The sequence below is a fragment of the Ranitomeya variabilis genome, chromosome 1 (assembly GCF_051348905.1).
Source record: "Ranitomeya variabilis isolate aRanVar5 chromosome 1, aRanVar5.hap1, whole genome shotgun sequence".
NCBI lineage: Eukaryota > Metazoa > Chordata > Amphibia > Anura > Dendrobatidae > Ranitomeya > Ranitomeya variabilis.
The window spans coordinates 558,489,735-558,514,314 of NC_135232.1; the positions used below are offsets into that span (position 1 = coordinate 558,489,735).

Consider the following 24,580-nt stretch of genomic DNA (forward strand, 5'->3'; position numbering starts at 1 on the left):
AGAGGTATCAGGGCTAGCGGGGGGAACGCATAAGCCAACCGAAAGTCCCAACTGATCACAAAGGCGTCTACCGCCAGAGGATTCTCCCTGGGATTTAGGGAACAGAATTTTATTGTCTTTCGATTGTCTCTGGTGGCAAATAAATCCACCTCTGGATGTCCCCATTTGTGGACAATCTGGTTGAACACGAGACTGTCTAGAGACCACTCCCCTTGTCTCAGGGTGTTGCAGCTTAGAAAGTCCGCTTTCACATTTTCTTTTCCTCTTATATGCAGTGCGCTTACAGATCGAAAATGGTTTTCCGCAATCTGGAATAGACGATCTGTCACTCTCATCAGTGATTCGGAATGAGTTCCACCCTGGTGATTTATGTACGCGACCGCCACCTGGTTGTCCGAGAGGATCTTGACGTGATGACCCTGCAGATATATGAGTAATTTTTTAACTGAAAGTTCAATTGCCATTAACTCTTTTTGGTTGGAGGAGGCTGATGTTAGGGGGTTCCATAGACCCTGAACTATCATGTCATCCATGTGTGCTCCCCAACCTGAAGGGCTAGCGTCTGTTGTTACAATACGTGTCGCCTGTGTCACCCAGGGAACTCCTGCCGATAAATTGTCATTGATTAGCCACCATCTAAGAGATGTTAATGTTTCTGGACCCAAAGTAATCTGACTCTGCAAGGACCCTTGTAAAACCCTATCATTAACCAGTACCTCGGATTGTAAAGGTCTGGTGTGAAATTGGGCCCAACGGACAGCGGAAATGCATGAGGTTAGAGATCCTAACAGTGACATAGCCTGTCTAAGGGTCATGGATGGTTTATCAATTGCTCTAGACACCTGTTGTTGGATGTGTAACAACTTGTCGGGCGGAAGACAACACTGTTGGGTTTCTGAATTTAACAACAGACCTAAGAATCTCTGTATTTTCTGGGGCTATAATCGGGATTTTTCATAATTCACAATCCACCCCAGATGCTCAAGTTTGGTTGTGGTTATCTCTAGCTGAGAAAGGCAATGGTCTGCCGAACTCCCTACTATAAGGAAATCATCCAAATAGGGGACAATCAAGATGTCGGACTCTCGTAAGTGCGCCATGACTTCGGCCACTAACTTTGTAAACACCCTGGGAGCCGCTGATAAGCCAAAGGGAAGAGCTCTAAACTGGAAATGACTAATTTGTCCCCCCATTGACACAGCTACTCTCAGGAATCTCTGGAAGTCTTCATGTATTGGGACATGATAGTATGCATCCTTTAAATCTACAACTACCATGAAGCAGTGTTTAAACAACATTTTTATTGCTGAACCGATTGATTCCATTTTGAACGATTCATTGGTCAGAAACTTATTAAGGCCTTTGAGATTTATGATCGTTCTAAACGATCCGTCTGGCTTCTTAATCAGAAAAAGAGGAGAGTAAAATCCTCTCCCTCTTTCTGATACTGGGATTTGAATCAAAACATTCTTGGAGCATAAGTTCGTGACCTCTGTCTCCAAGGCTGCTTGCTCAAGGGGGGAGGAACGTAAAGGGGTTACTTTAAATTTATCTCGAGGCCAGTGATCGAAGTCAAGTCTTAGACCTTTTGCTATAATGCCTCGAACCCATTTACTGTTCGTAATGTCAAACCAAGCTGAGGAGAATGCTGACAGTCTACCCCCCACAGGGATCGCTAGTCATTGGTCCGTTTTTTTCTGTTCTTTCGAGGAACGGCGAAACATATAGCCCGTACCTCTTCGGCGTCTATCCTCCCATCTAAAACTCTCTCTAGAGGGTGAGGATCCGCGTTTTTTCCCGCGACCAAATCTCCTTCTATTGAAGGGCCGGCGGTAGGATGCTGAAGACGGATTAGGAAATTTCTCCTTATCATCCCCCGCTTTCTCCAGCAACTCATCCAGAGTTGGTCCAAAGAGATATTCTCCTTTACACGGGATGGCGCAGAGCTTAGTCCTGGATTGAATGTCGCCTGACCAGCACTTCAACCATAAAGCTCTACGAGCCGCGTTGGAGAGTCCTGCCGCTCTAGCCGCCATTTTGACTGAGTCCACCGATGCGTCTGACAGAAAGGCCGCAGCATTCTGCATTGTTGGTAAGGCCTTCAGAATGGAATCTCTGGAAGCGCCGTCCTTGAGCTGGGACTCTAATTGATCCAGCCAGACCATTAAAGACCTGGCTGTACATGTCGCGGCAACTGCTGGTCTTAGAGATCCAGCCGCCGTCTCCCAGGTTCCTTTAAGGAAAGTATCTGCCTTTCTGTCAAGGGGGTCCTTGAGGGTCCCCATATCCTCAAATGGCAATGAGGCTTTCTTTGACGCTTTTGCCACCGCCGCATCCAGCTTAGGGGCTTTATCCCATGTTTCCATAACCGGATCATCAAAAGGGTACCTGCGTTTCAATGCTGGTGGTAAGGAACCCTTTTTCTCGGGTTTCTTCCATTCTCGGAGAATCAAGTCTTGGATTTTTTCGTTCACTGGAATAGATCTATGTTTTTTACGATCCAACCCGCTGAACATCATATCCTGCTTTGAGGGCTGCGGCTTGGGTTCTTCTATACCCATTGTGCCTCTAACAGACTTGACGACTTTGTCAGTTCTATCCAGGGGTAGACAGAATCGTCCAGACTCCTCATCTGATGAAGAGGAGGAAGGACTTGAGTGATAGGCACCCTCTTCTCTTTCTTCCTCCGAGGAATTAGAGTCCAGGGGGGTCTTATGTTTTGAACCTCCCGCTTGGGATAGGGACCCGTAGGGATTCCCTTACTTCCAAACAGATCATTTCCTTCAGGTTAGCCGCACTCACAGACTCTTCCGCTACCTAGGGAAGGACAATATAGGTGATAACTACTATCTGACCTAATGTCACTTCCACCCAACCACTCCTGTAGACCTCACCGTCTGTTGTATACAGGGGGCACATAATTTTTTAGGACAAGAATCAGGTAAGGGGACCCCACAGAGGGCACATTCCTTATGCTTTGACTTGTCCGTGTTTTTCTTCCCCGGAATACGAGGGGGTTCTTTCCTAGCCGAAGCTCTGGATCCCTTCGCGGATGAGCTTCTACGACTGGACTGGTCGCTTCTGTCCTTGTCTTTGGGCTTCTGACGCACCTCATCCAGCAGCTGCTGCTGCTGCTGCTCACCACCACTCTCCATGACGAATTGCGACCAAAAGCAGGGTTCTGCAGTCGTCACCTGCTTTAAATCCCCCTTGGATCCGGTCAGCAGATAGGCCAGCGCTACCCTATTGACTTAGGATACAGCAGGGAGGGCAGGAAACCTTGTGGGAAAAACCGGCATTCAAGATGCGATGGGCGCCGCCATCTTGGATTGACTGCGCATGCGCAGACACCCGGCGACCCGGAAGCGGCTACTAACTCCGCCCCCTCACATCACCGCACCCGGAAATGCTCCAGCACACGCTGAGAGCGGTGCAGGATGCCGGGGACGGACCGCAGCGCTCCGGGTGATCACCCACACAGTCCTGACGCCGGCACCCCATATTCACCGCACCGCTGCACCGCCAATGGGCTATACTCACCGGCGCTGACGCTGATGGAGGCAGGAAAATCCTCCGGACTCCGCTCCCTGCTGCGAACGCCTCCGCGTGCAGTCCAGCGAGGACCACCGTGGCGTCTCCAGGGTTCTCCGCACCGGCCGAGGTAGGAGACCCCCCCGCTACCAGATTCGGTCCGGCCGGCCTGGGCTCCTTTAGATCAATCTGTAGGCACCCGTCCCTTTAGGAACAGGAAACCAACTGATGCAGGGGAGAGGTGCCGCCCTTTTGTATCTGTAGGTTTCCTGTTCCTAATGGGCGGATCCCCTCTCTCGTCGTGCTGTCATGGGAGTCCGAGTAAAATATTAATACATAAAAGGTCACATACCAGACGGCCTGACACTCATCTGCCCCTGCACACACCACTCCCAACGCACGTTTCATCAGGGAGTCTCCCTTTTTACACAGCAAACACAAAATACCATAGAAACACTGGAGTGATGGTTGCTGGAAATAGGCCTCTATGCACCTATGAAGATCTTGCATTACCAACCAGACGTTTGCAGCTAGAATAGTCATTTACCACATTAACAATGTATAGAGTGTATTTCTGAATCATTTAATGTTAGCTTCGTTGGAAAAAACTGTGCTTTTCTTTCAAAAATAAGGAAATTTCTAAGTGACCCTAAATTTTGAACGGTAGTGTCAGGAATATGATGTATTTGATTGTCTATGATCACGCACACTGAGCTCTGCTACATCCATTAAAGCTGAGCACAGACACATGCTGTGGGCTTTCCGACCCCACTTCCTCCCAGCTCTTGCACCCTGCTGACAATACAGCTGTAGCATGAAACTCCAGTGTGGAACTCTGTCCCCTCTCCCTCTCGAATGCAGGAGTGTGCAGAAAACCAGTCCTTTGTCTGAAAGCATGTGCTCTGTTGCTCATGTACAAACTTAATAGTAAGGCATAACTTGACCCCAATTAGTGACAGATATGAAAGTTATATAGTTGATATGTGCATCGGCCGGGCCACCACCCAGTGGGTTTTCCAATCTCCTGTTCCCTTGGTATCCGAGAAAACGAATTACTGCATACTCATGGTGCATAGCCAGGTCATGTTTGGTCTTAATAGAATGCTAGTCGCAAAACAAGATCAATGGTAATTCCGTCGTCGCTATATGAATTTGCATCCTGGAGCTATGGTGGATATGTATGTTCCATAACTCTGAGTCCCTCTTAGAAAGTAGGAGTGCATTCCATAGCTCCACCCACTCAGTGATGTCACGACCAAGGGGTATAAGACTGTGAGAGCTCATTTTTCACTAGCCTTTGACCAGGAAGCTAGCTGAGAGATGCTCTGTAATGCATCTTGATGTATCGCCCCTCCCCTGCACTGCATGTTCTGCTATGAAATGACATACAGAACTGAAAGTGTTTTTTCAACTTTAATCCCTTTTTATTTGTAATTGTTTGTGCATACGATACTTGTCTTCTTTTATAATATCTTTTTACCCTCTTGTAAACACTGCCTACCTTTTTAGAGTAAAATATATAAAATTACTAGCTTCGTTTCTCCTTGCTCTATAACGTACTGTCAAGTCCTCTGAAGTGAATTAAGCTACTGATTTGGATTGGCTCTGGACCCGTTATTAATTTAGGAATCGGAGCTGGTGGCAGCGGGCTTGTCCTTCGCATTTGGAAAACCTGGTAGCGACGGACGGTGTTGATAATTATTGTTACCGCCTGAGTGGGAGTAGTTATATCGCCCTCGCTGCAGTGTGCCTATTAGCCAGGACATAGTAAGGCAGCCTTTCTGCCAACTAAATATCCTAGGTGCAGTACCCGGTCTGACCTGAGGGTAAGGGGGCACCAGAGAGCTGCAAGTTCCAAACCGGCACTGGGAAGTGGGATATAGATAAATCCCCTTCAGAAAAGAACTGGGCAACCAAACAACCCCGGTTCAGGACATATTAGTGTGAGCGGTGGGGATGATAAAGATATCCCCCATGTGAGTTGTGACAGGTAGTGTATTTTCCATGGTTTCGGGGACACCACCTGAGCTGGCCTACTGCTCCACCCACCATTGGTTTCTGTAGGATCAAGTCTTGCATATAGCTCCCTCGCTCGCTCTCTGTGAATTTCCACCCCTTCCCTTCCATTAAATGGTCAGTTTGGAATGCAGAGTTTTTATTGCCTGCCAGCACTAGCAGAGCTGAATGTGTTCTCCCTCCAAAAATCCCTTTGTCTTCTAGGCATAGCGCTCAAAGTCAATGTCATGATCTGCTTAGTTTGTGGGATTAGGTAGTTCAGAAGTTAAATTTGGCGGCCTCACTATGGGATTTTGGGAGGCTTCTTATAGCCTCAGTGTGAGGTCATTCCTCATCGCTTATAATACTCTGACCCTTGGCCGAGTGTGTGTGACCCTGTTGTGCATGGGTCTGTGCTTTGTGCCTGTGCTACTTTATTCTTGTCTGGTTCTGATCTGGTTCTGTCCCCGTTTAGAGTTCTGTCTGTCCCTCCTGTACTGCGCTGCTATCTCCGTGTATGACTCCTTGCTTACGTTCTGGCTAGGGTTGAGCGAAACGGATCGGACAAATTCAAAAATCGCCGACTTTCGGCAAAGTCGGGTTTCGTGAAACCCGACCCGATCCCACTGTGGGATCGGCCATGCGGTCGGCGATCTTCGCGCCAAAGTCACGTTTCGTATGACGCTTTCAGCGCCATTTCTCAGCCAATGAAGGAGGACGCAGAGTGTGGGCAGCGTGATGACATAGGTCTCGGTCCCCACCATCTTAGAGAAGGGCAGGACAGTGATTGGCTTGCTTTCTGCGGCATCACAGGGGCTATAAAGGGGCGTGCACGCCGACCGCCATCTTACTTCTGCCGATCTGAGCATAGGGAGAGGTTGCTGCAGCTTCGTCAGAAGCAGGGATATTGTTAGGGAGGGAAGATTAACCCCCAAACCGCTTGTGCTGTAGCGATTTCCACTGTCCAACACCACCTTTTCTTTGCAGGGACAGTGGAGGCTAGATTTCTGTGCATCAGCTCTGTAGCTTAAAAGGCTCCCTGATAGCTGTATTGCTGTTTGTACGCCGCTGTGCAAACCAACTGCTTTTTTAAAAGCAAAAATCCTGTTGCTCCTTTCTGCACAGTTCTATTGTTTATTTGTCCACACTTTTGTGTGCAGCAGTCCTTTTTATTGCTGGCTGCCATACTTGTCCTGAGATCATTGTAGGGAGATTGTTATTGTAGTACAGTCCCTTTTTTTTTTTATATATATATATATATCTTCCAGCCACGTTCTGCCACTTACATTGTGTAGTGTAATACAGTGGGCCTGGTTTTTGCAGCAGTCTCCCACACAAAAAAGGGAGATTTAAATTGCCACTAAGTGGATCTGCGTCAGTTCTGTTTGTCGTATATCTGCCACTTACATTGTGTAGTGTAATACAGCGGGCCTGGTTTTTGCAGCAGTCTCCCACATAATAAAGGGAGATTTAAATTGCCCCTAAGTGGATCTGCGTCAGTTCTGTTTGTCGTATATCTGCCACTTACATTGTGTAGTGTAATACAGTGGGCCTGATTTTTGCAGCAGTCTCCCACACAAAAAAGGGAGATTTAAATTGCCAACAAGTTTATATACACCTTCTACCTTGTTTTACAGAACCATATAACGGTTGTTAGTTTGGTTACATTTTCCCAAAAATGGGGAAGTCTGGTGGAAGAGGCCATGGGCGGTCATTGCCAGCTGGTAATGATGGTGGTGGAGCATCTGGTGGTAGTGGGAAAAGCAAAATAGCACCTAAGGCTCTAGTTGTTCAGACAGCGTCTGGCTACACAAGGCCTCGAAGGCTCCCTTATCTGGGAGTAGGAAAACGGCTTTTAAAGCCGGAGCAGCAGGGACAAGTTTTGGCTTTCATTGCTGACTCAGTCTCTAGCTCTTTCGCCTCCTCTTCAGAAAGTTCGAAATATAAAAGCAGCGAGTCGTCAGTGGATGCTCCCGGGCAGGAACAAGTCGCTTCCTTGTGTCCTTCACCCAAAGCAAAAGTGAAGGATGCGGCAGGCGACATTACAGTTTACTCCATGGAGCTCTTTACACAAACTGCCAGCGTTAGAAAGGGAAATAGTTAACAGCCCATTACAAGATGAATCAGACATGGAGTGCACAGTTGCACAGCCACAGCTAGATTATTATGCTGTTCAATTGACTCAGATCACTACATTGCCCTCGCAGTGTACTGAGCCAGAATCTGACCCTGATGAGACTATGGTGCCCCGTCCCGAACGCTATAGCACCTTACACGGTGACACAGAGGAAGGTGCACAGAACATTGAAGAGGAGGTGATAGATGACCCAGTTGTTGACCCAGATTGGCAGCCATTGGGGGAACAGGGTGCCGCTGGCAGTAGCTCTGAAGCGGAGGAGGATGATCCGCAGCAGGCATCAACATCGCAACAGCTTTCCTCTGGCAGGCCCGTATCAGGCCAAAAACGTGTGTCTAAAACAAAAACAGTTTTAGGACAGCGTGGCCGTCCGTTGAAAGTAGCACAGCGTGCAATGCCTGAAAAGGTATTCGATAGTAGGAAGAGTGCAGTGTGGCAATTTTTTAACCAAGATCCGAATGATCAGTGCAAAGTTATCTGTAAGAAATGCTCAAAGACCTTTAGCAGAGGGAAGAATCCCCTAAATTTAAATACAACGTGCATGCGTAGACATTTAACCAGCATGCACTTGCAAGCCTGGACTAACTACCAAACATCCCGTAACGTTGGTGCACGCGCTCAGAATGAAGGTAGTCAGCAACGCTACATTGCTTCTCTCACTGTAAGCCCACCGTTTAGGACACCACCTGCAGCAAATGTGGAGGTATCGTCGCAAGGCCAAGGCAGTCAGGGAATCACCAGGTTCTTGGTAGGAAACACTGTATATAGGCCAACATCAAGAATACCATCACCAACCCTCTCTCAATCTGCCATGTCCACCACCACCCCCGCTAGTTCCACCATAAGCAGCTCTCCAGTCCAGCTCACCCTACAAGAGACTCTCGTTAGGAAAAGAAAGTACTCATCCGCGTACACAGGGTTTGAACGCCCACATTGCTAGACTAATCTCGTTAGAGATGATGCCCTACCGGTTGGTTGAAAGCAAAAATTTCAAAGCCCTGATGGCCTACACAGTACCACGCTATGACCTACCCAGTCGACACTTCTTTGCGAGAAAAGCCATCCCAGCCCTCCACCAGCATGTCAAAGACCGCATTGTCCATGCACTCAGGCAATCAGTCAGTAGAAATGTGCACCTCACAACAGATGCATGGACCAGTAGGCATGGCCAGGGACGTTATGTGTCCATCACGGCGCACTGGGTTAATGTGGTGGATGCAGGGTCCACAGGGGACAGCCATAGTGGGACCGTTCTGCCTAGCCCACGGTCTAGGAAACAGATGGCAGTAGGCGTTCGACACCCCTCCTCCTCTTCCAGAAGCGAAAGCTCGTCCACAGAGCGCAGTCGCCCTACCACTCCATCCGCAGCTGCCAGTGTTGCACACGAGGTGTCCCATTATGGAACAGCTAGTGGTAAGTTTCAGCAGGCTGTGTTGGAAATGAAGTGTTTGGGCGACAACAGACACACCGCGGAAGTACTGGCAGAGTACTTGCAGCAAGAAACTCAGTCATGGCTGGGCAGTGTACATCTTGAGGCAGGCAAGGTAGTCAGTGATAACAGAAGGAATTTTATGGCTGCCATAGCCCTTTCAGAACTGAAACACATACCTTGCCTGGCTCACACCTTGAACCTGGTGGTGCAGTGCTTCCTGAAAAGTTATCCGGGGTTACCAGCCCTGCTCCTGAAGGTGCGAAGACTTTGCTCGCACATCCGCCGGTCGCCCGTACACTCCAGCTGTATGCAGAACCATGAGCGATCGCTGAAGCTTCCCCAGCTCCGCCTAATAATCAACGTTGCAACAAGGTGGAACTCCACACTGCACATGCTTCAGAGGCTGTGCGAACAGAGGCGTGCTGTAATGTATTTGTGGGAGGATACACATACACGGGCAGGCAGTTGGATGGCAGACATGGAGTTGTCAGGTGTGCAGTGGTCGAAGCTACAAGACCTCTGTTAAGTCCTTCAGTGTTTTGAGGAATGCACACGGCTGGTAAGTGCAGATGACGCCATCATAAGCATGAGCATCCCACTAATGCGTCTGCTGATGCAAAGTTTGATGCACATTAAGGAGCAGGCATCTGCAGCCGAGGATGAGGGAAGCCTTGATGACAGTCAGCCATTGTCTGCTCAGGGAACTCTCCTGGACGAGGTGGCGGACGAAGAAGAGGAGGAGGATGATGGGGATGAATATTTATGGGAGGAGGATGCTTCTCGGGGCAATAGAAACTGGTGGCGTTGCAAGGTCAGGTACAGGGTTTTTGTGGGACACAAGTGATGTTGATTTGCAAGACAGTGCTCCTCAACCCAGCACAAGCAGTGAATTGACACCTGGAACATTGGCCCACATGGCTGATTATGCCTTGCGTATCCTTAAAAGGGACCCCCGCATTATAAAAATTATGACCGATGATGATTACTGGTTGGCCTGCCTCCTGGATCCACGCTACAAAGGGAAATTACAAAATATCATGCCACATGAGAACCTTGAGCAAATATTGGCTACCAAACAAGCAACTCTTGTAGACCGTTTGGTTCAGGCATTCCCAGCACACAGCGGCGGTGATGGTTTTCACACGAGCTGCAGGGGGCAACATGGCAGAGGTGTTAGAGGTGCACAAATCAGAAGTGCCGTTGGACAGAGGGGTTTTATGACCAGGTTGTGGAGTGATTTCGCAATGACCGCAGACACGACAGGTACTGCTGCATCAATTCAAAGTGACAGGAGAACATTTGTCCAGAATGGTTACAAACTATTTTTCCTCCCTTATCGATGTTCTCCCTCACACGTCATTCCCATTTGATTACTGGGCATCTAAAATAGACACCTGGCCCAAATTGGCAGAATATGCATTACAGGAGCTCGCTTGCGCAGCTGCTAGTGTGCTATCAGAAAGAGTCTTTAGTGCTGCTGGTTCAATACTGACCGAAAAAAGGACACGTCTGGCTACCCAAAATGTTGATGATCTAACCTTCATTAAAATGAACCAGTCATGGATTTCTAATTATTTTGCCCCACCTTCCCCTGCTGACACGTAGCTTGCCTGAAAAATGTCTTGCTTTTGGCCTCCTCTTACAGACTGCTCTAATTCCTCCATTTGCAGCTGCTGAATGTCCACCATAGGCCATTTTTTTACCTCCCTAAATGGGCTGACTCCCCCCCACAGGGCCGTGGTCACGACCTAGCACAAGCACCCGTGCGAGTGCCGTTTGCCTGGACAGGTGGGTGTGCCCACTCTTAGGCGACGGCACTGGCACAGGGTCCCTCATAGTACAATGAAGTGTCTCTGACGGTGGTGGTGCACAACCAACATCAGACACACCGTCGTAATATGAGGGGCCCTGTGCCAGTACCGCTGCCCACGAGAGAGTGTTCCCCCCCCTGGTCGAACAGTGCTCTACCACTTGCAATACTTACCTCTCCCTGCTCCACCACAGTGTAGTCTGTTCTGATAAATCCTTCAATGGCACTGCCAATACAAATTTGTTTTAATGATAGATGATAGTTAAAATATACAGGGGTCCTGGCCTCCATTTAGACCATTTAATACTTTGCGCCAACTACCACTGTCTGCTACTCAGCAGAGGAGCCCACCCCTGTACGTAGCTATGCCACCTGTTTATTTTGGAAAAAATTTTTGGCAGACATTTACCTCACTTTATTATTTTGGTCTACTAACTGTCAGCCACTCCTTACAGTTGTCCTCCACTGAACAAAGCTATGCCGCCAGTTTACTGCTGTTACCAATTTTGAACTGCATTTAGCCTACTTACTTTTTTGGGCCTACTAACTGTCGGCCACTCCTTACAATTGTCCTCCGCTGAACAACGCTATGCCGCCAGTTCACTCCTGGAACCCGTTTTGAACTGCATTGAGCCTACTTTTTTATTTTAGGCCTACTACCTGTGTCTGTCTGCGCCACTCCTTACAATTGTCCTCCGCTGAACAACGCTATGCCGCCTGTGTATCCCTGTAACCAATTTTAAACTGCATTGAGCCTACTTTTTTATTTTAGGCCTACTACGTGTGTCTATCTGCGCCACTCCTTACAATTGTCCTCCGCTGAACAACGCTATGCCGCCTGTGTACCCCTGTAACCAATTTTAAACTGCATTGAGCCTACTTTTTTATTTTAGGCCTACTACCTGTGTCTGTCTGCGCCACTCCTTACAGTTGTCCTCCGCTGAACAACGCTATGCCGCCTGTGTACCCCTGTAACCAATTTTAAACTGCATTGAGCCAACTTTTTTATTTTAGACCTACTAAGTCTGTCTGCGCCACTCATTACAATCGTCCTCCGCCGAACAACGCTATGCCGCCTGTGTACCCCTGTAACCAATTTTAACCTGCATTTGGCCTACTTGTTTGGTTGGGCCTACTAACGGTGTCTGCCGCTGCTTGTTGTTCTCCTCCACTGAACAAAGCTGAGCTTCAATTTTCAGCCTATATCAAATATTAAACTGCATTTGGCCCACTTTATTACTTGGCCCTACTAACTGTGTTTGCCACTCCTTACAGTTGTCCTCTGCTGAACAAAGCTATGCCCCCAGTTTACTCCTGTTACCAATTTTGAACTGCATTTAGCTCACTTTATTATTTGGGCCTATATCTGTGTTTCCTCCTCATCCTGCCCATTGCCCAGCCACTGCAAGATGAGTCTGCTCGTACATTGACCCAGACCACTACATTCCCCTTGCACTCTACACAGCCAGAATCTGACCCTGTTGAGAGTCAGGTTCCCCTTCCCGCATACTATACCACCTTACACGGGGACAAACAGGAAGGTGCAGATGAAAGTGCAGGTTCCTTCATCAGGTGGGGGGGGCATACTCGTTGGCAACGTCACTGGCACAGGGCCCCTCATAGTACGCAAAAGTGTCTCCACCGGTGGGAGGCGCCCCCGCCGTCAAACACACCGCCGTACTTTGAGGGGCCCTGTGCCAGTGCCAATGCGAACGAGTGGGCCCCCCCTGCTTGCTCAGGATCACAGCACTTGCAAAGTTGAAATACTTACCTCTCCCTGCTCCACCGCCGTGACGTAGTCCGCATTTCCTGGGCCCACGAAAAACTTGAACCAGCCCTTCCGCCCCCCACAACTTTAGCCAAATGACCCCCAATTTTCAATGCCTAACTATTATTATAAAGTAAATTTAGATTGACAAGCTTCAGTAATAAGAATTGATGTTTTTGGCATTAAAATAGGCACTGTAGGTGTTTTCCTGTCCTCCACTCTCTGCCGACTTTGATTCCCCATTGACTTGCATTGGGTTTCGTGTTTCAGTCGGCCCCCGACTTTTGACAAGGTCCCGTTTCGCGAAACCCGACTCGATCCTAAAAAAGTAAAAGACGCTCAACTCTAGTTCTATTCTCTGATCGCCCCTCCTGTACCGCGCTGCCCTCTCCGTGTATGACCCCCCCTGTCTGACCTGAGTTTCCCTCTCCTCTACTTCAGGATCCCTGTAGAATCCTCACTCATCTCCAGCAGCAGGATGCTAAGCCCCGCCTCTTGTCACATGATCGCAGGTCCTTCTGTTTTCTGCCATCCTCAGCATGCTGCTCAGGTCCCGTCTGCCTGAGCTTTCCCTGTGGTATCTGACCCCGGGCACTACCGCAGTGTTGGTGAGTCACCCTGTTCAGCTGTGGCAGTGCGCCGGTGCTGACAGGAGCCTGATAGTCAAATTCAATAACACACATTACTCCCAGAAACATAAAAATTATATTTCCAGGATCGGGGCACTTGGGGTTAGGCACGGCAGCGTTTTGCGGCATTTAGGGCCATTAGAAACCTGGGAAATGAATTTCTGCCCACCAGCAAATCTCAGACATACTGTTTTTGGACGCTAAAGAACGGTAAAATCGCAGGAAAAAATAATGCCAATTTCGTAGGCCTGTGAGCTTCCAGACCAAAGATATAAAGAAAAAGGAGTTATCCATAACTTTCCAAGTTATGTGTACTTCCCAGAAAACAGCCCATATGTGAGGTCAGCAAAGTGGTAGTTCCTAATTTTATGGCCGAAGCATAAAACAGTAACGTCCATCTTTGGCAATTATTCAAAGCCAGGAGAGACAGCTGAACACCATGTTGTGGTACTGGATCATTTCTTTGGGATCTCTCCTCCCCTTTATCGACACGTCATACCTGTGACTGAGATTTAGTAAGTTTCATATTTTCATCCCTTTTATTTCATAATTGTTTGTACATACTTGTATTTTGTTTCTTTTTTTAATATCATTTGTATCATTTTGTAAACACTGCCGATTTTTTTTCTGAAGTAAACTTATAAATTTGGTAGCTTTGTTCTTCTTGCTCTATGAGCAATCCGCCAAATACTCATTCACGCTACCAAACGGGTGTCGGATCCACCCATAAGAGGTCGGTGGTAGCAGCATAGTTTTTCTATTTATGAGGTGTTGGGGACCCGGTGATGAGTGGATAGAGGTGTGTATGTGTATGTATATATATGTGTATATATATATATATATATATATATATCAGGAACCAGTGGTATATATACATCCCGTCACTTCACGTGCCACAATATTCGACAAATTAGAGCTGCCGCGTCCTTTTTCTTATCCTCTGTCAATACACTTATTGGCCAGCAGGGTAGGGGGGGGCGCAAGGGAGCTGCAAGTTCATGACTAAAAGTGAAGTTTTTCTGACACACATGTACGGTGTAGAGCTACACTATACATATACAGTATATATTACACACAGTTCTACATTACACACTTACAGGGTAGAGCTACAGTATGCATATACAGTAAATATTACGTACAGCCCAACATTACCCTCATGTACAGTGTAGAGCTGCACTATACATATACAGTATGTACAGGGTGGGCCATTTATTTGGATACACCTAAATAAAATGGGAATGGTTGGTGATATCAACTTCCTGTTTGTGGCACATTCGTATATGGGAAGGGGAAAACTTTTCAAGATGGGTGACGACCATGGCGGCCATTTTGAAGGTGGCCATTTTGGATCCAACTTTATTTTTTCCAATGGGAAGAAGGTCATGTGACACATTAAACTCATTGAGAATTTCACAAGAAAAACAATGGCGTGCTTGGTTTTAACGAAACTTTATTCTTTCATTAGTTATTAACAAGTTTATGACCACTTGTAAAATGTGCTCAAAGTGCTGCCCATTGTGTTGGATTGTCAATGCAACCCTCTTCTCCCACTCTTGACACATTGATACCCACAGCCCTACACTACACACATGTACGGTGTAGAGCTACACTATACATATACAGTATATTACACACATGTACGGTGTAGAGCTACACTATACATATACAGTATATATTACACACAGCCCTACATTACACACATGTACAGTGTAGAGCTACACTATACATATACAGTATATTACACACATGTACGGTGTAGAGCTACACTATGCATATACTGTATATTACACACAGCCCTACATTACACACATGTACAGTGTAGAGCTACACTATACATATACAGTATATTACACACAGCCCTACATTACACACATGTACAGTGTAGAGCTACACTATACATATACAGTATATTACACACATGTACGGTGTAGAGCTACACTATGCATATACAGTATATTACACACAGCCCTACATTACACACATGTACGGTATAGAGCTACACTATACATATACAGTATATTACACACAGCCCTACATTACACACATGTACGGTGTAGAGCTACACTATACATATACAGTATATTACACACAGCCCTACATTACACACATGTACGGTGTAGAGCTACACTATACATATACCATATATATATTACACACATGTACGGTGTAGAGCTACACTATACATATACAGTATATTACACACAGCCCTACATTACACACATGTACGGTGTAGAGCTACACTATACATATACCATATATATATTACACACATGTACGGTGTAGAGCTACACTATACATATACAGTATATTACACACATATACGGTGTAGAGCTACACTAAATACTGTATATATACACAGTATATATATTACACACAGCCCTACATTACACACATGTACGGTGTAGAGCTACACTATATATATATACACAGTATATATATTACACACAGCGCTACATTACACACATGTACGGTGTAGAGCTACACTATACATGTACAGTATATATATTACACACAGCCCTACATTACACACATGTACAGTGTAGAGCTACACTATACATATACAGTATATATTACACACATGTACAGTGTAGAGCTACACTATTCATATACAGTATATATTACACGCAGCTCTACATTACACACATGTACGGTGTAGAGCTACACTATACATATACAGTATTACACACAGCCCTACATTACACACATGTACGGTGTAGAGCTATACTGTACATATACAGTATATTACACAGCCCTTCATTACACACATGTACGGTGTAGAGCTACACTATACATATACAGTCCTAGCTGTTTCCAGCCAGCTAACGCTCGGCACGCTCATTGCTATCTAATTAACGCTGCTGGTGAATAAACTAAAGTAAATAATGACAACATTCAATAGTGCTTACGCAGGTGGTAAATTAGCTTAAAATGGAGTTAATAACAATAGTGTGGTGATGTGTTGAGGGTGGAATTATGTGTGGTGATGTGATGGGGACGGGATTATGTGCGGTAATGCGGTGGGGGGCGGGATTATGTGTGGTTATGTGGTGGGGGGGCGGGATTATATTTGGTAATATGGTGGTGGGGGCGGGATTATATTTGGTAATATGGTGGTGGGGGCGGGATTATGTGTAGTAATGTGGTGGGGGGCGGGATTATGTGTGGTGATGTGGGGAGCGGGATTATGTGTGGTGATGGGGTGGGGGGGTGGGATTACGTGTGGTGATGGGGTGGGGGGGCGGGATTATGTGTGGTGATGGGGTGGGGGGCAGGATTACGTGTGGTAATGTGGTTGGGGGCGGGATTATGTGTGGTAATGTGGGGGCGCGGGATTATGTGTGTTAATGTGCGGGGGCGGGATTATGTGTGGTAATGTGGGGGGGCGGGATTATGTGTGGTAATGTGGTGGGGGCGGGATTGTGTGGTAATATGTTGGGGGCGGGATTATCTGTAGTAATGTGGGGGGGCAGGATTATGTGTGGTAATGTGAAGGGTGGGATTATGTGTATTAATGTGTTGGTGTGGCAGGTTATGTGTGGTGATGTGTTGGGGGGGCGGGATTATGTGTGGTGATGTGTTGGGGAGGCGGGATTGTGTGGTGATGTGTTGGGCGGGATTATGTGTGGTGATGTGTTGAAGGGGCGGGATTATGTGTGGTGATTTGGTGGGGGGCGGGATAATGTGTGGTGATGTGGGGGGGCGGGATTTGTGGGAGGCGGGATTGTGTGTGTTGATGTGAGGGCGGGATTGTGTGGTAATGGGGTGGGGGGCAGGATTATGTGTGGTGGGGGGCGGGATTGTGTGTGGTAATGGAGTGGGGGGCGGGATTATGTGTGGTGATGTGTGGGGGCGGAGCTACTGTGCAGGGGGCGGGATTAGCGAGTAATCACGATAACTCATATATATATATATATATATATAGATATTACACACAGCCCTACATTACACACATGTACGGTGTGGAGCTACACTATACATATACAGTATATATTATACACAGCCCTACATTACACACCTGTACGGTGTAGAGCTACACTATACATATACAGTATATTACACACAGCCCTACATTACACACATGTACGGTGTAGAGCTACACTATACATATACATCATATATTACACACAGCCCTACATTACACACATGTACAGTGTAGAGCTACACTATACATATATAGTTTATTACACACAGCCCTACATTACACACATGTACGGTGTAGAGCTACACTATACATATACATCATATATTACACACAGCCCTACATTACACACATGTACAGTGTAGAGCTACACTATACATATATAGTTTATTACACACAGCCCTACATTACACACATGTACGGTGTAGAGCTACACTATACATATACAGTATATATTACACGCAGCCCTACATTACACACATGTACGGTGTAGAGCTACACTATACATATACAGTATATATTACACACAGCCCTACATTACACACGTACGGTGTAGAGCTACACTATACATATACACTATATATATTACACACAGCTCTACATTACACACATGTACGGTGTAGAGCTACACTATACATATACAGTATATATTACACACAGCCCTACATTACACACGTACGGTGTAGAGCTACACTATACATATACACTATATATATTACACACAGCTCTACATTACACACATGTACGGTGTAGAGCTACACTATACATATACAGTATATATTACACACAGCCCTACATTACACACATGTACGGTGTAGAGCTACACTATACATATACAGTATATATTACACACAGCCCTACATTACACACATGTACAGTGTAGAGCTACGCTATACATATACAGTATATATTACACACAGCCCTACATTACACACATGTACAGTGTAGAGCTACGCTATACATATACAGTATATATTACACACAGCCCTACATTACACACATGTACAGTGTAGAGCTACACTATACATATATAGTTTATTACACACAGCCGTACATTACTGTCACGAATCCTCACCGCTGCCACCAATATGTCACGATTCACACCGTGACCGTCACCCCTACGTCACGGGTCGGGGTGACTTTAGGCCAACAGACGGCTATCACGTGTGCAGGGGGGCTTATCTTAGTTATCCCTCCACTGCTACAATGTGATGAACAAACACACACAAGGCTATTGACCTCTTAGTTTACAGCAGGGGCTTATTTTAGGTATCCCACTGCTCTTCAATATACCACGAACTGTAGGGATTTATGTATATCCCGCTTACAGTTCCACTTGAAACTTGCAGCTCTCTGGCGCCCCCCTTACCCTCAGGTCAGATTAGGTACTGCACCTAGAGTAACTAGTCGCCAGAAAGGCTGCCTGCTATGTACTGGCTATTAGGCACGCTGCAGCGAGGCGATATAAATACTCCCACTCAGGCAGGAACAATAATTATCAACGCTGCAGTCGCTACAACGACACCCAAAGGCCCAGCACAAAGGTAAGCTGCCACCAGCTTTGATTAAACGGGTCCGAAGCTAACCCAAAACAGTAGCGTAATTCCCTTCAGTAGGCTTAAGGTACGTTTTAGAACAGGAAGAACGAAAACTAGTAATTTATATATTTTACTCCGAAAAAGGCAGTGTTTATATAAAAATATTACAAGGATGTTACAAAATGAGACAATTGAAAATGTGCAAGGTAATTATAAAATAAAAGGATTAAATGAGAAAAGGTAAAACTCACATGTTCTCAGTTCATTTCAGGCAACCAGGCTAGTGGGTGGAGTTCCCATATGTCCCAATGCATCAGGACGGGCAGTCAGGCTTCTCCGGTCAAAACTCACTCCCTGGGGCCTGGCAGTGGCAGAAACTTAAAAATCGCAGCCCGTGACATCACCAACAGGGCTGGCTTACCCAGACCCTCCTCTCTCTTCAGTCTTAGTAAATTTCACACAAGTTTGTCTAATGCCTGTATCTCCGCTCCAGAACATGTCAGAATCATAACACACCCAGCATTCATCTTGTATTAAGATTTGCTCTCTATACATACTAAATTCTGGCTTTTAGGGACACTCAGTTCCAGAGAAATCCGTATTCTGTCCCTGTTGGACTTGGAAGCTCCTGCTTACAGTGATGGATAGATGCGCTGATGGGCTTTAGCAATATGTACTCATTATTTCCCTAGCCTAAATCGTTTGCCCAATATCTTGCAATATTAGGACAAAGGGCCTCATGTTTTACAAGGGAGATCCAACCAGTTTAAGCTGGTACAACTGTCTATGCATCTATCCCGATCATAAAAATTCCTTTAGGAGGGGCATGAGGGATTTGGGAGCTGAAAGTCAGAAATGCAGCAAGAAGCCATAAAAGCTCTTCTGCACACACATTCAGAAACACACGGAAGGGGGGGGGGGGTTTAGTCCGCAGCTTTTGGGACCATGGTCAGAAGTGCAAAAATCCCTCAGCTATGGGTTTTCCATTATCGGACATACATTTTCCTCACAATTACACACATGTACAGTGTAGAGCTACACTATACATATACAGTATATTACACACAGCCCTACATTACACACATGTACGGTGTAGAGCTACACTGTACATATAGAGTATATATATATATTACACACAGCCCTACATTACACACATGTACGGTGTAGAGCTACACTATACATATACAGTATATTACACACATGTACGGTGTAGAGCTACATTATACATATACAGTATATTACACACATGTACGGTGTAGAGCTACACTATACATATACAGTATATACAGTGGGGCAAAAAAGTATTTAGTCAGTCAGCAATAGTGCAAGTTCCACCACTTAAAAAGATGAGGCGTCTGTAATTTACATAATAGGTAGACCTCAACTATGGGAGACAAATTGAGAAAAAAAAATACAGAAAATCACATTGTCTGTTTTTTTATCATTTTATTTGCATATTCTGGTGGAAAATAAGTATTTGGTCAGAAACAAACAATCAAGATTTCTGGCTCTCACAGACCTGTAACTTCTTCTTTAAGAGTCTCCTCTTTCCTCCACTCATTACCTGTAGTAATGGCACCTGTTTAAACTTGTTATCAGTATAAAAAGACACCTGTGCACACCCTCAAACAGTCTGACTCCAAACTCCACTATGGTGAAGACCAAAGAGCTGTCAAAGGACACCAGAAACAAAATTGTAGCCCTGCACCAGGCTGGGAAGACTGAATCTGCAATAGCCAACCAGCTTGGAGTGAAGAAATCAACAGTGGGAGCAATAATTAGAAAATGGAAGACATTCAAGACCACTGATAATCTCCCTCGATCTGGGCTCCACGCAAAATCCCACCCCGTGGGGTCAGAATGATCACAAGAACGGGGAGCAAAAATCCCAGAACCACGCGGGGGGACCTAGTGAATGAACTGCAGAGAGCTGGGACCAATGTAACAAGGCCTACCATAAGTAACACACTACGCCACCATGGACTCAGATCCTGCAGTGCCAGACGTGTCCCACTGCTTAAGCCAGTACATGTCCGGGCCCATCTGAAGTTTGCTAGAGAGCATTTGGATGATCCAGAGGAGTTTTGGGAGAATGTCCTATGGTCTGATGAAACCAAACTGGAACTGTTTGGTAGAAACACAACTTGTCGTGTTTGGAGGAAAAAGAATACTGAGTTGCATCCATCAAACATCATACCTACTGTAAAGCATGGTGGTGGAAACATCATGCTTTGGGGCTGTTTCTCTGCAAAGGGGCCAGGACGACTGATCCGGGTACATGAAAGAATGAATGGGGCCATGTATCGTGAGATTTTGAGAGCAAACCTTCCATCAGCAAGGGCATTGAAGATGAAACGTGGCTGGGTCTTTCAACATGACAATGATCCAAAGCACACCGCCAGGGCAACGAAGGAGTGGCTTCGTAAGAAGCATTTCAAGGTCCTGGAGTGGCCTAGCCAGTCTCCAGATCTCAACCCTATAGAAAACCTTTGGAGGGAGTTGAAAGTCCGTGTTGCCAAGCGAAAAGCCAAAAACATCACTGCTCTAGAGGAGATCTGCATGGAGGAATGGGCCACCATACCAACAACAGTGTGTGGCAACCTTGTGAAGACTTACAGAAAACGTTTGACCTCTGTCATTGCCAACAAAGGATGTATTACAAAGTATTGAGATGAAATTTTGTTTCTGACCAAATACTTATTTTCCACCAGAATATGCAAATAAAATGATAAAAAAACAGACAATGTGATTTTCTGTATTTTTTTTTCTCAGTTTGTCTCCCATAGTTGAGGTCTACCTATGATGTAAATTACAGACGCCTCTCATCTTTTTAAGTGGTGGAACTTGCACTATTGCTGACTGACTAAATACTTTTTTGCCCCACTGTATTACACACAGCCCTACATTACACACATGTACGGTGTACAGCTACACTATACAGTATATGTACAGGGTGGGCCATTTATTTGGATACACCTAAATAAAATGGGAATGGTTGGTGATATCAACTTCCTGTTTGTGGCACATTAGTATATGTTAGTATATGGGAGGGGGTAAACTTTTGAAGATGGGTGACGACCATGGTGGCCATTTTGAAGGTGGCCATTTTGGATCCAACTTTATTTTTTCCAATGGGAAGAGGGTCATGTGACACATTAAACTCATTGAGAATTTCACAAGAAAAACAATGGCGTGCTTGGTTTTAACGTAACTTTATTATTTCATTAGTTATTAACAAGTTAATGACCACTTGTAAAATGTGCTCAAAGTGCTGCCCATTGTGTTGGATTGTCAATGCAACCCTCTTCTCCCACTCTTGACTGATTGATACCCACAGCCCTACACTACACACATGTACGGTGTAGAGCTACACTATACATATACAGTATATTACACACATGTACGGTGTAGAGCTACACTATACATATACAGTATATTACACACATGTACGGTGTAGAGCTACACTATACATATACAGTATATTACACACAGCCCTACATTACACACATGTACGGTGTACAGCTACGCTATAGATATACAGTATATTACACACATGTACGGTGTAGAGCTACACTATACATATACAGTATATTACACACATGTACGGTGTAGAGCTACACTATACATATACAGTATATTACACACAGCCCTACATTACACACATGTACGGTGTAGAGCTACGCTATAGATATACAGTATATATATTACACACAGCCCTACATTACACACATGTATGGTGTGGAGCTACACTGTACATATACAGTATATTACACACAGCTCTACATTACACACATGTACAGTGTAGAGCTACATTATACATATACAGAATATATATTACACACAGCTCTACAATACACATATGTACGGTGTAGAGCTACACTATACATATACAGTATATATATTACACACAGCCCTACATTACACACATGTATGGTATAGAAATAGACGTCAGTAAATTATATACGCACGGCGACTCAATAATACATGACTAAAATCGGAGAAGCAAGAGTCTAAAACTGGCCAAGAAGGTAACATTGAAACATATTTATTGAAAATTCAATTTTCACCTAAAAACATCATATGTAGTAGAAAACCATATTATAAACAGTAATTCGTGACTAAATCCATAAGTGCAACCAGTGCTACAGGTTCACAGAACGGGACAATAATACATTAATTGTTGCGGCAGCAAGTACTCATAACCTCTGCATGTGTGCAATTAGGTCTGATGCATAGCAGCTAGAGTAAATGTTACGATGGCACAATAGCACCGACCATGTCACGCATCATACACAAACACCCCGCAACATATAAAGTGTTAGTAAGAAGGTAAAAGGGTTAATTACCCATATGTGTCTGTAATGGCCCGTCTGGATCCTGGATTAGTACCCCAATGCGCGTTTCTCGTTCGTGTATCACTGCTTCCTCAGGGGTTGGGGTACTAATCCAGGATCCAGACGGGCCATTACGGACACTTATGGGTAATTAACCCTTTTACCTTCTTACTAACACTTTATATGTTGCGGGGTGTTTGTGTATGATGCGTGACATGGTCGGTGCTATTGTGCCATCGTAACATTTACTCTAGCTGCTATGCATCAGACCTAATTGCACACATGCAGAGGTTATGAGTACTTGCTGCCGCAACAATTAATGTATTATTGTCCCGTTCTGTGAACCTGTAGCACTGGTTGCACTTATGGATTTAGTCACGACTTACTGTTTATAATATGGTTTTCTACTACATATGATGTTTTTAGGTGAAAATTGAATTTTCAATAAATATGTTTCAATGTTACCTTCTTGGCCAGTTTTGGACTCTTGCTTCTCCGATTTTAGACACATGTACGGTGTAGAGCTACACTATACATATACAGTATATTACACACAGCCCTACATTACACACATGTACGGTGTACAGCTACACTATACATATACAGTATATTACACACAGCTCTACATTACACACATGTACAGTGTAGAGCTACACTATACATATACAGTATATATTACAGATAGCCCTACATTACTCACATGTACAGTGTACAGCTACACTATACATATACAGTATATTACACACAGTTCTACATTACACACATGTACAGTGTACAGCTACACTATACATATACAGTATATATATTACACACAGCCCTACATTACACACATGTAGGGTGTAGAGCTACACTATACATATACAGTATATATATTACACACAGCCCTACATTACACACATGTACGGTGTAGAGCTACACTATACATATACAGTATATATTATACACAGCCCTACATTACACACATGTACAGTGTAGAGCTACACTATACATATACAGTATATATATTACATACAGCTCTACATTACACACATGTACGGTGTAGAGCTACACTATACATATACACTATATATATTACACACAGCTCTACATTACACACATGTACAGTGTAGAGCTACAATATACATGTACAGTATGTTACACACAGCTCTACATTACACACATGTACAGTGTACAGCTACACTATACATACAGTATATATATTACACACAGCCCTACATTACACACATGTACGGTGTAGAGCTACACTATACATATACACTATATATATTACACACAGCTCTACATTACACACATGTACAGTGTAGAGCTACAATATACATGTACAGTATGTTACAGCTCTACATTACACACATGTACAGTGTACAGCTACACTATACATACAGTATATATATTACACACAGCCCTACATTACACACATGTACGGTGTAGAGCTACACTATACATATACACTATATATATATATATATATATATATATATTACACACAG

The 24,580-nt window shown here is 45.0% G+C and overlaps 1 protein-coding gene across 1 annotated transcript in view; it reads left to right on the forward strand.

Annotated features, from left to right (window-relative positions):
* The window catches only part of LOC143767791 (farnesyl pyrophosphate synthase-like), a 36,113-nt gene that overhangs the window by 5,414 nt on the left and 6,119 nt on the right, over positions 1-24,580 (forward strand). The gene's annotated exons all lie outside the window — the stretch shown is intronic.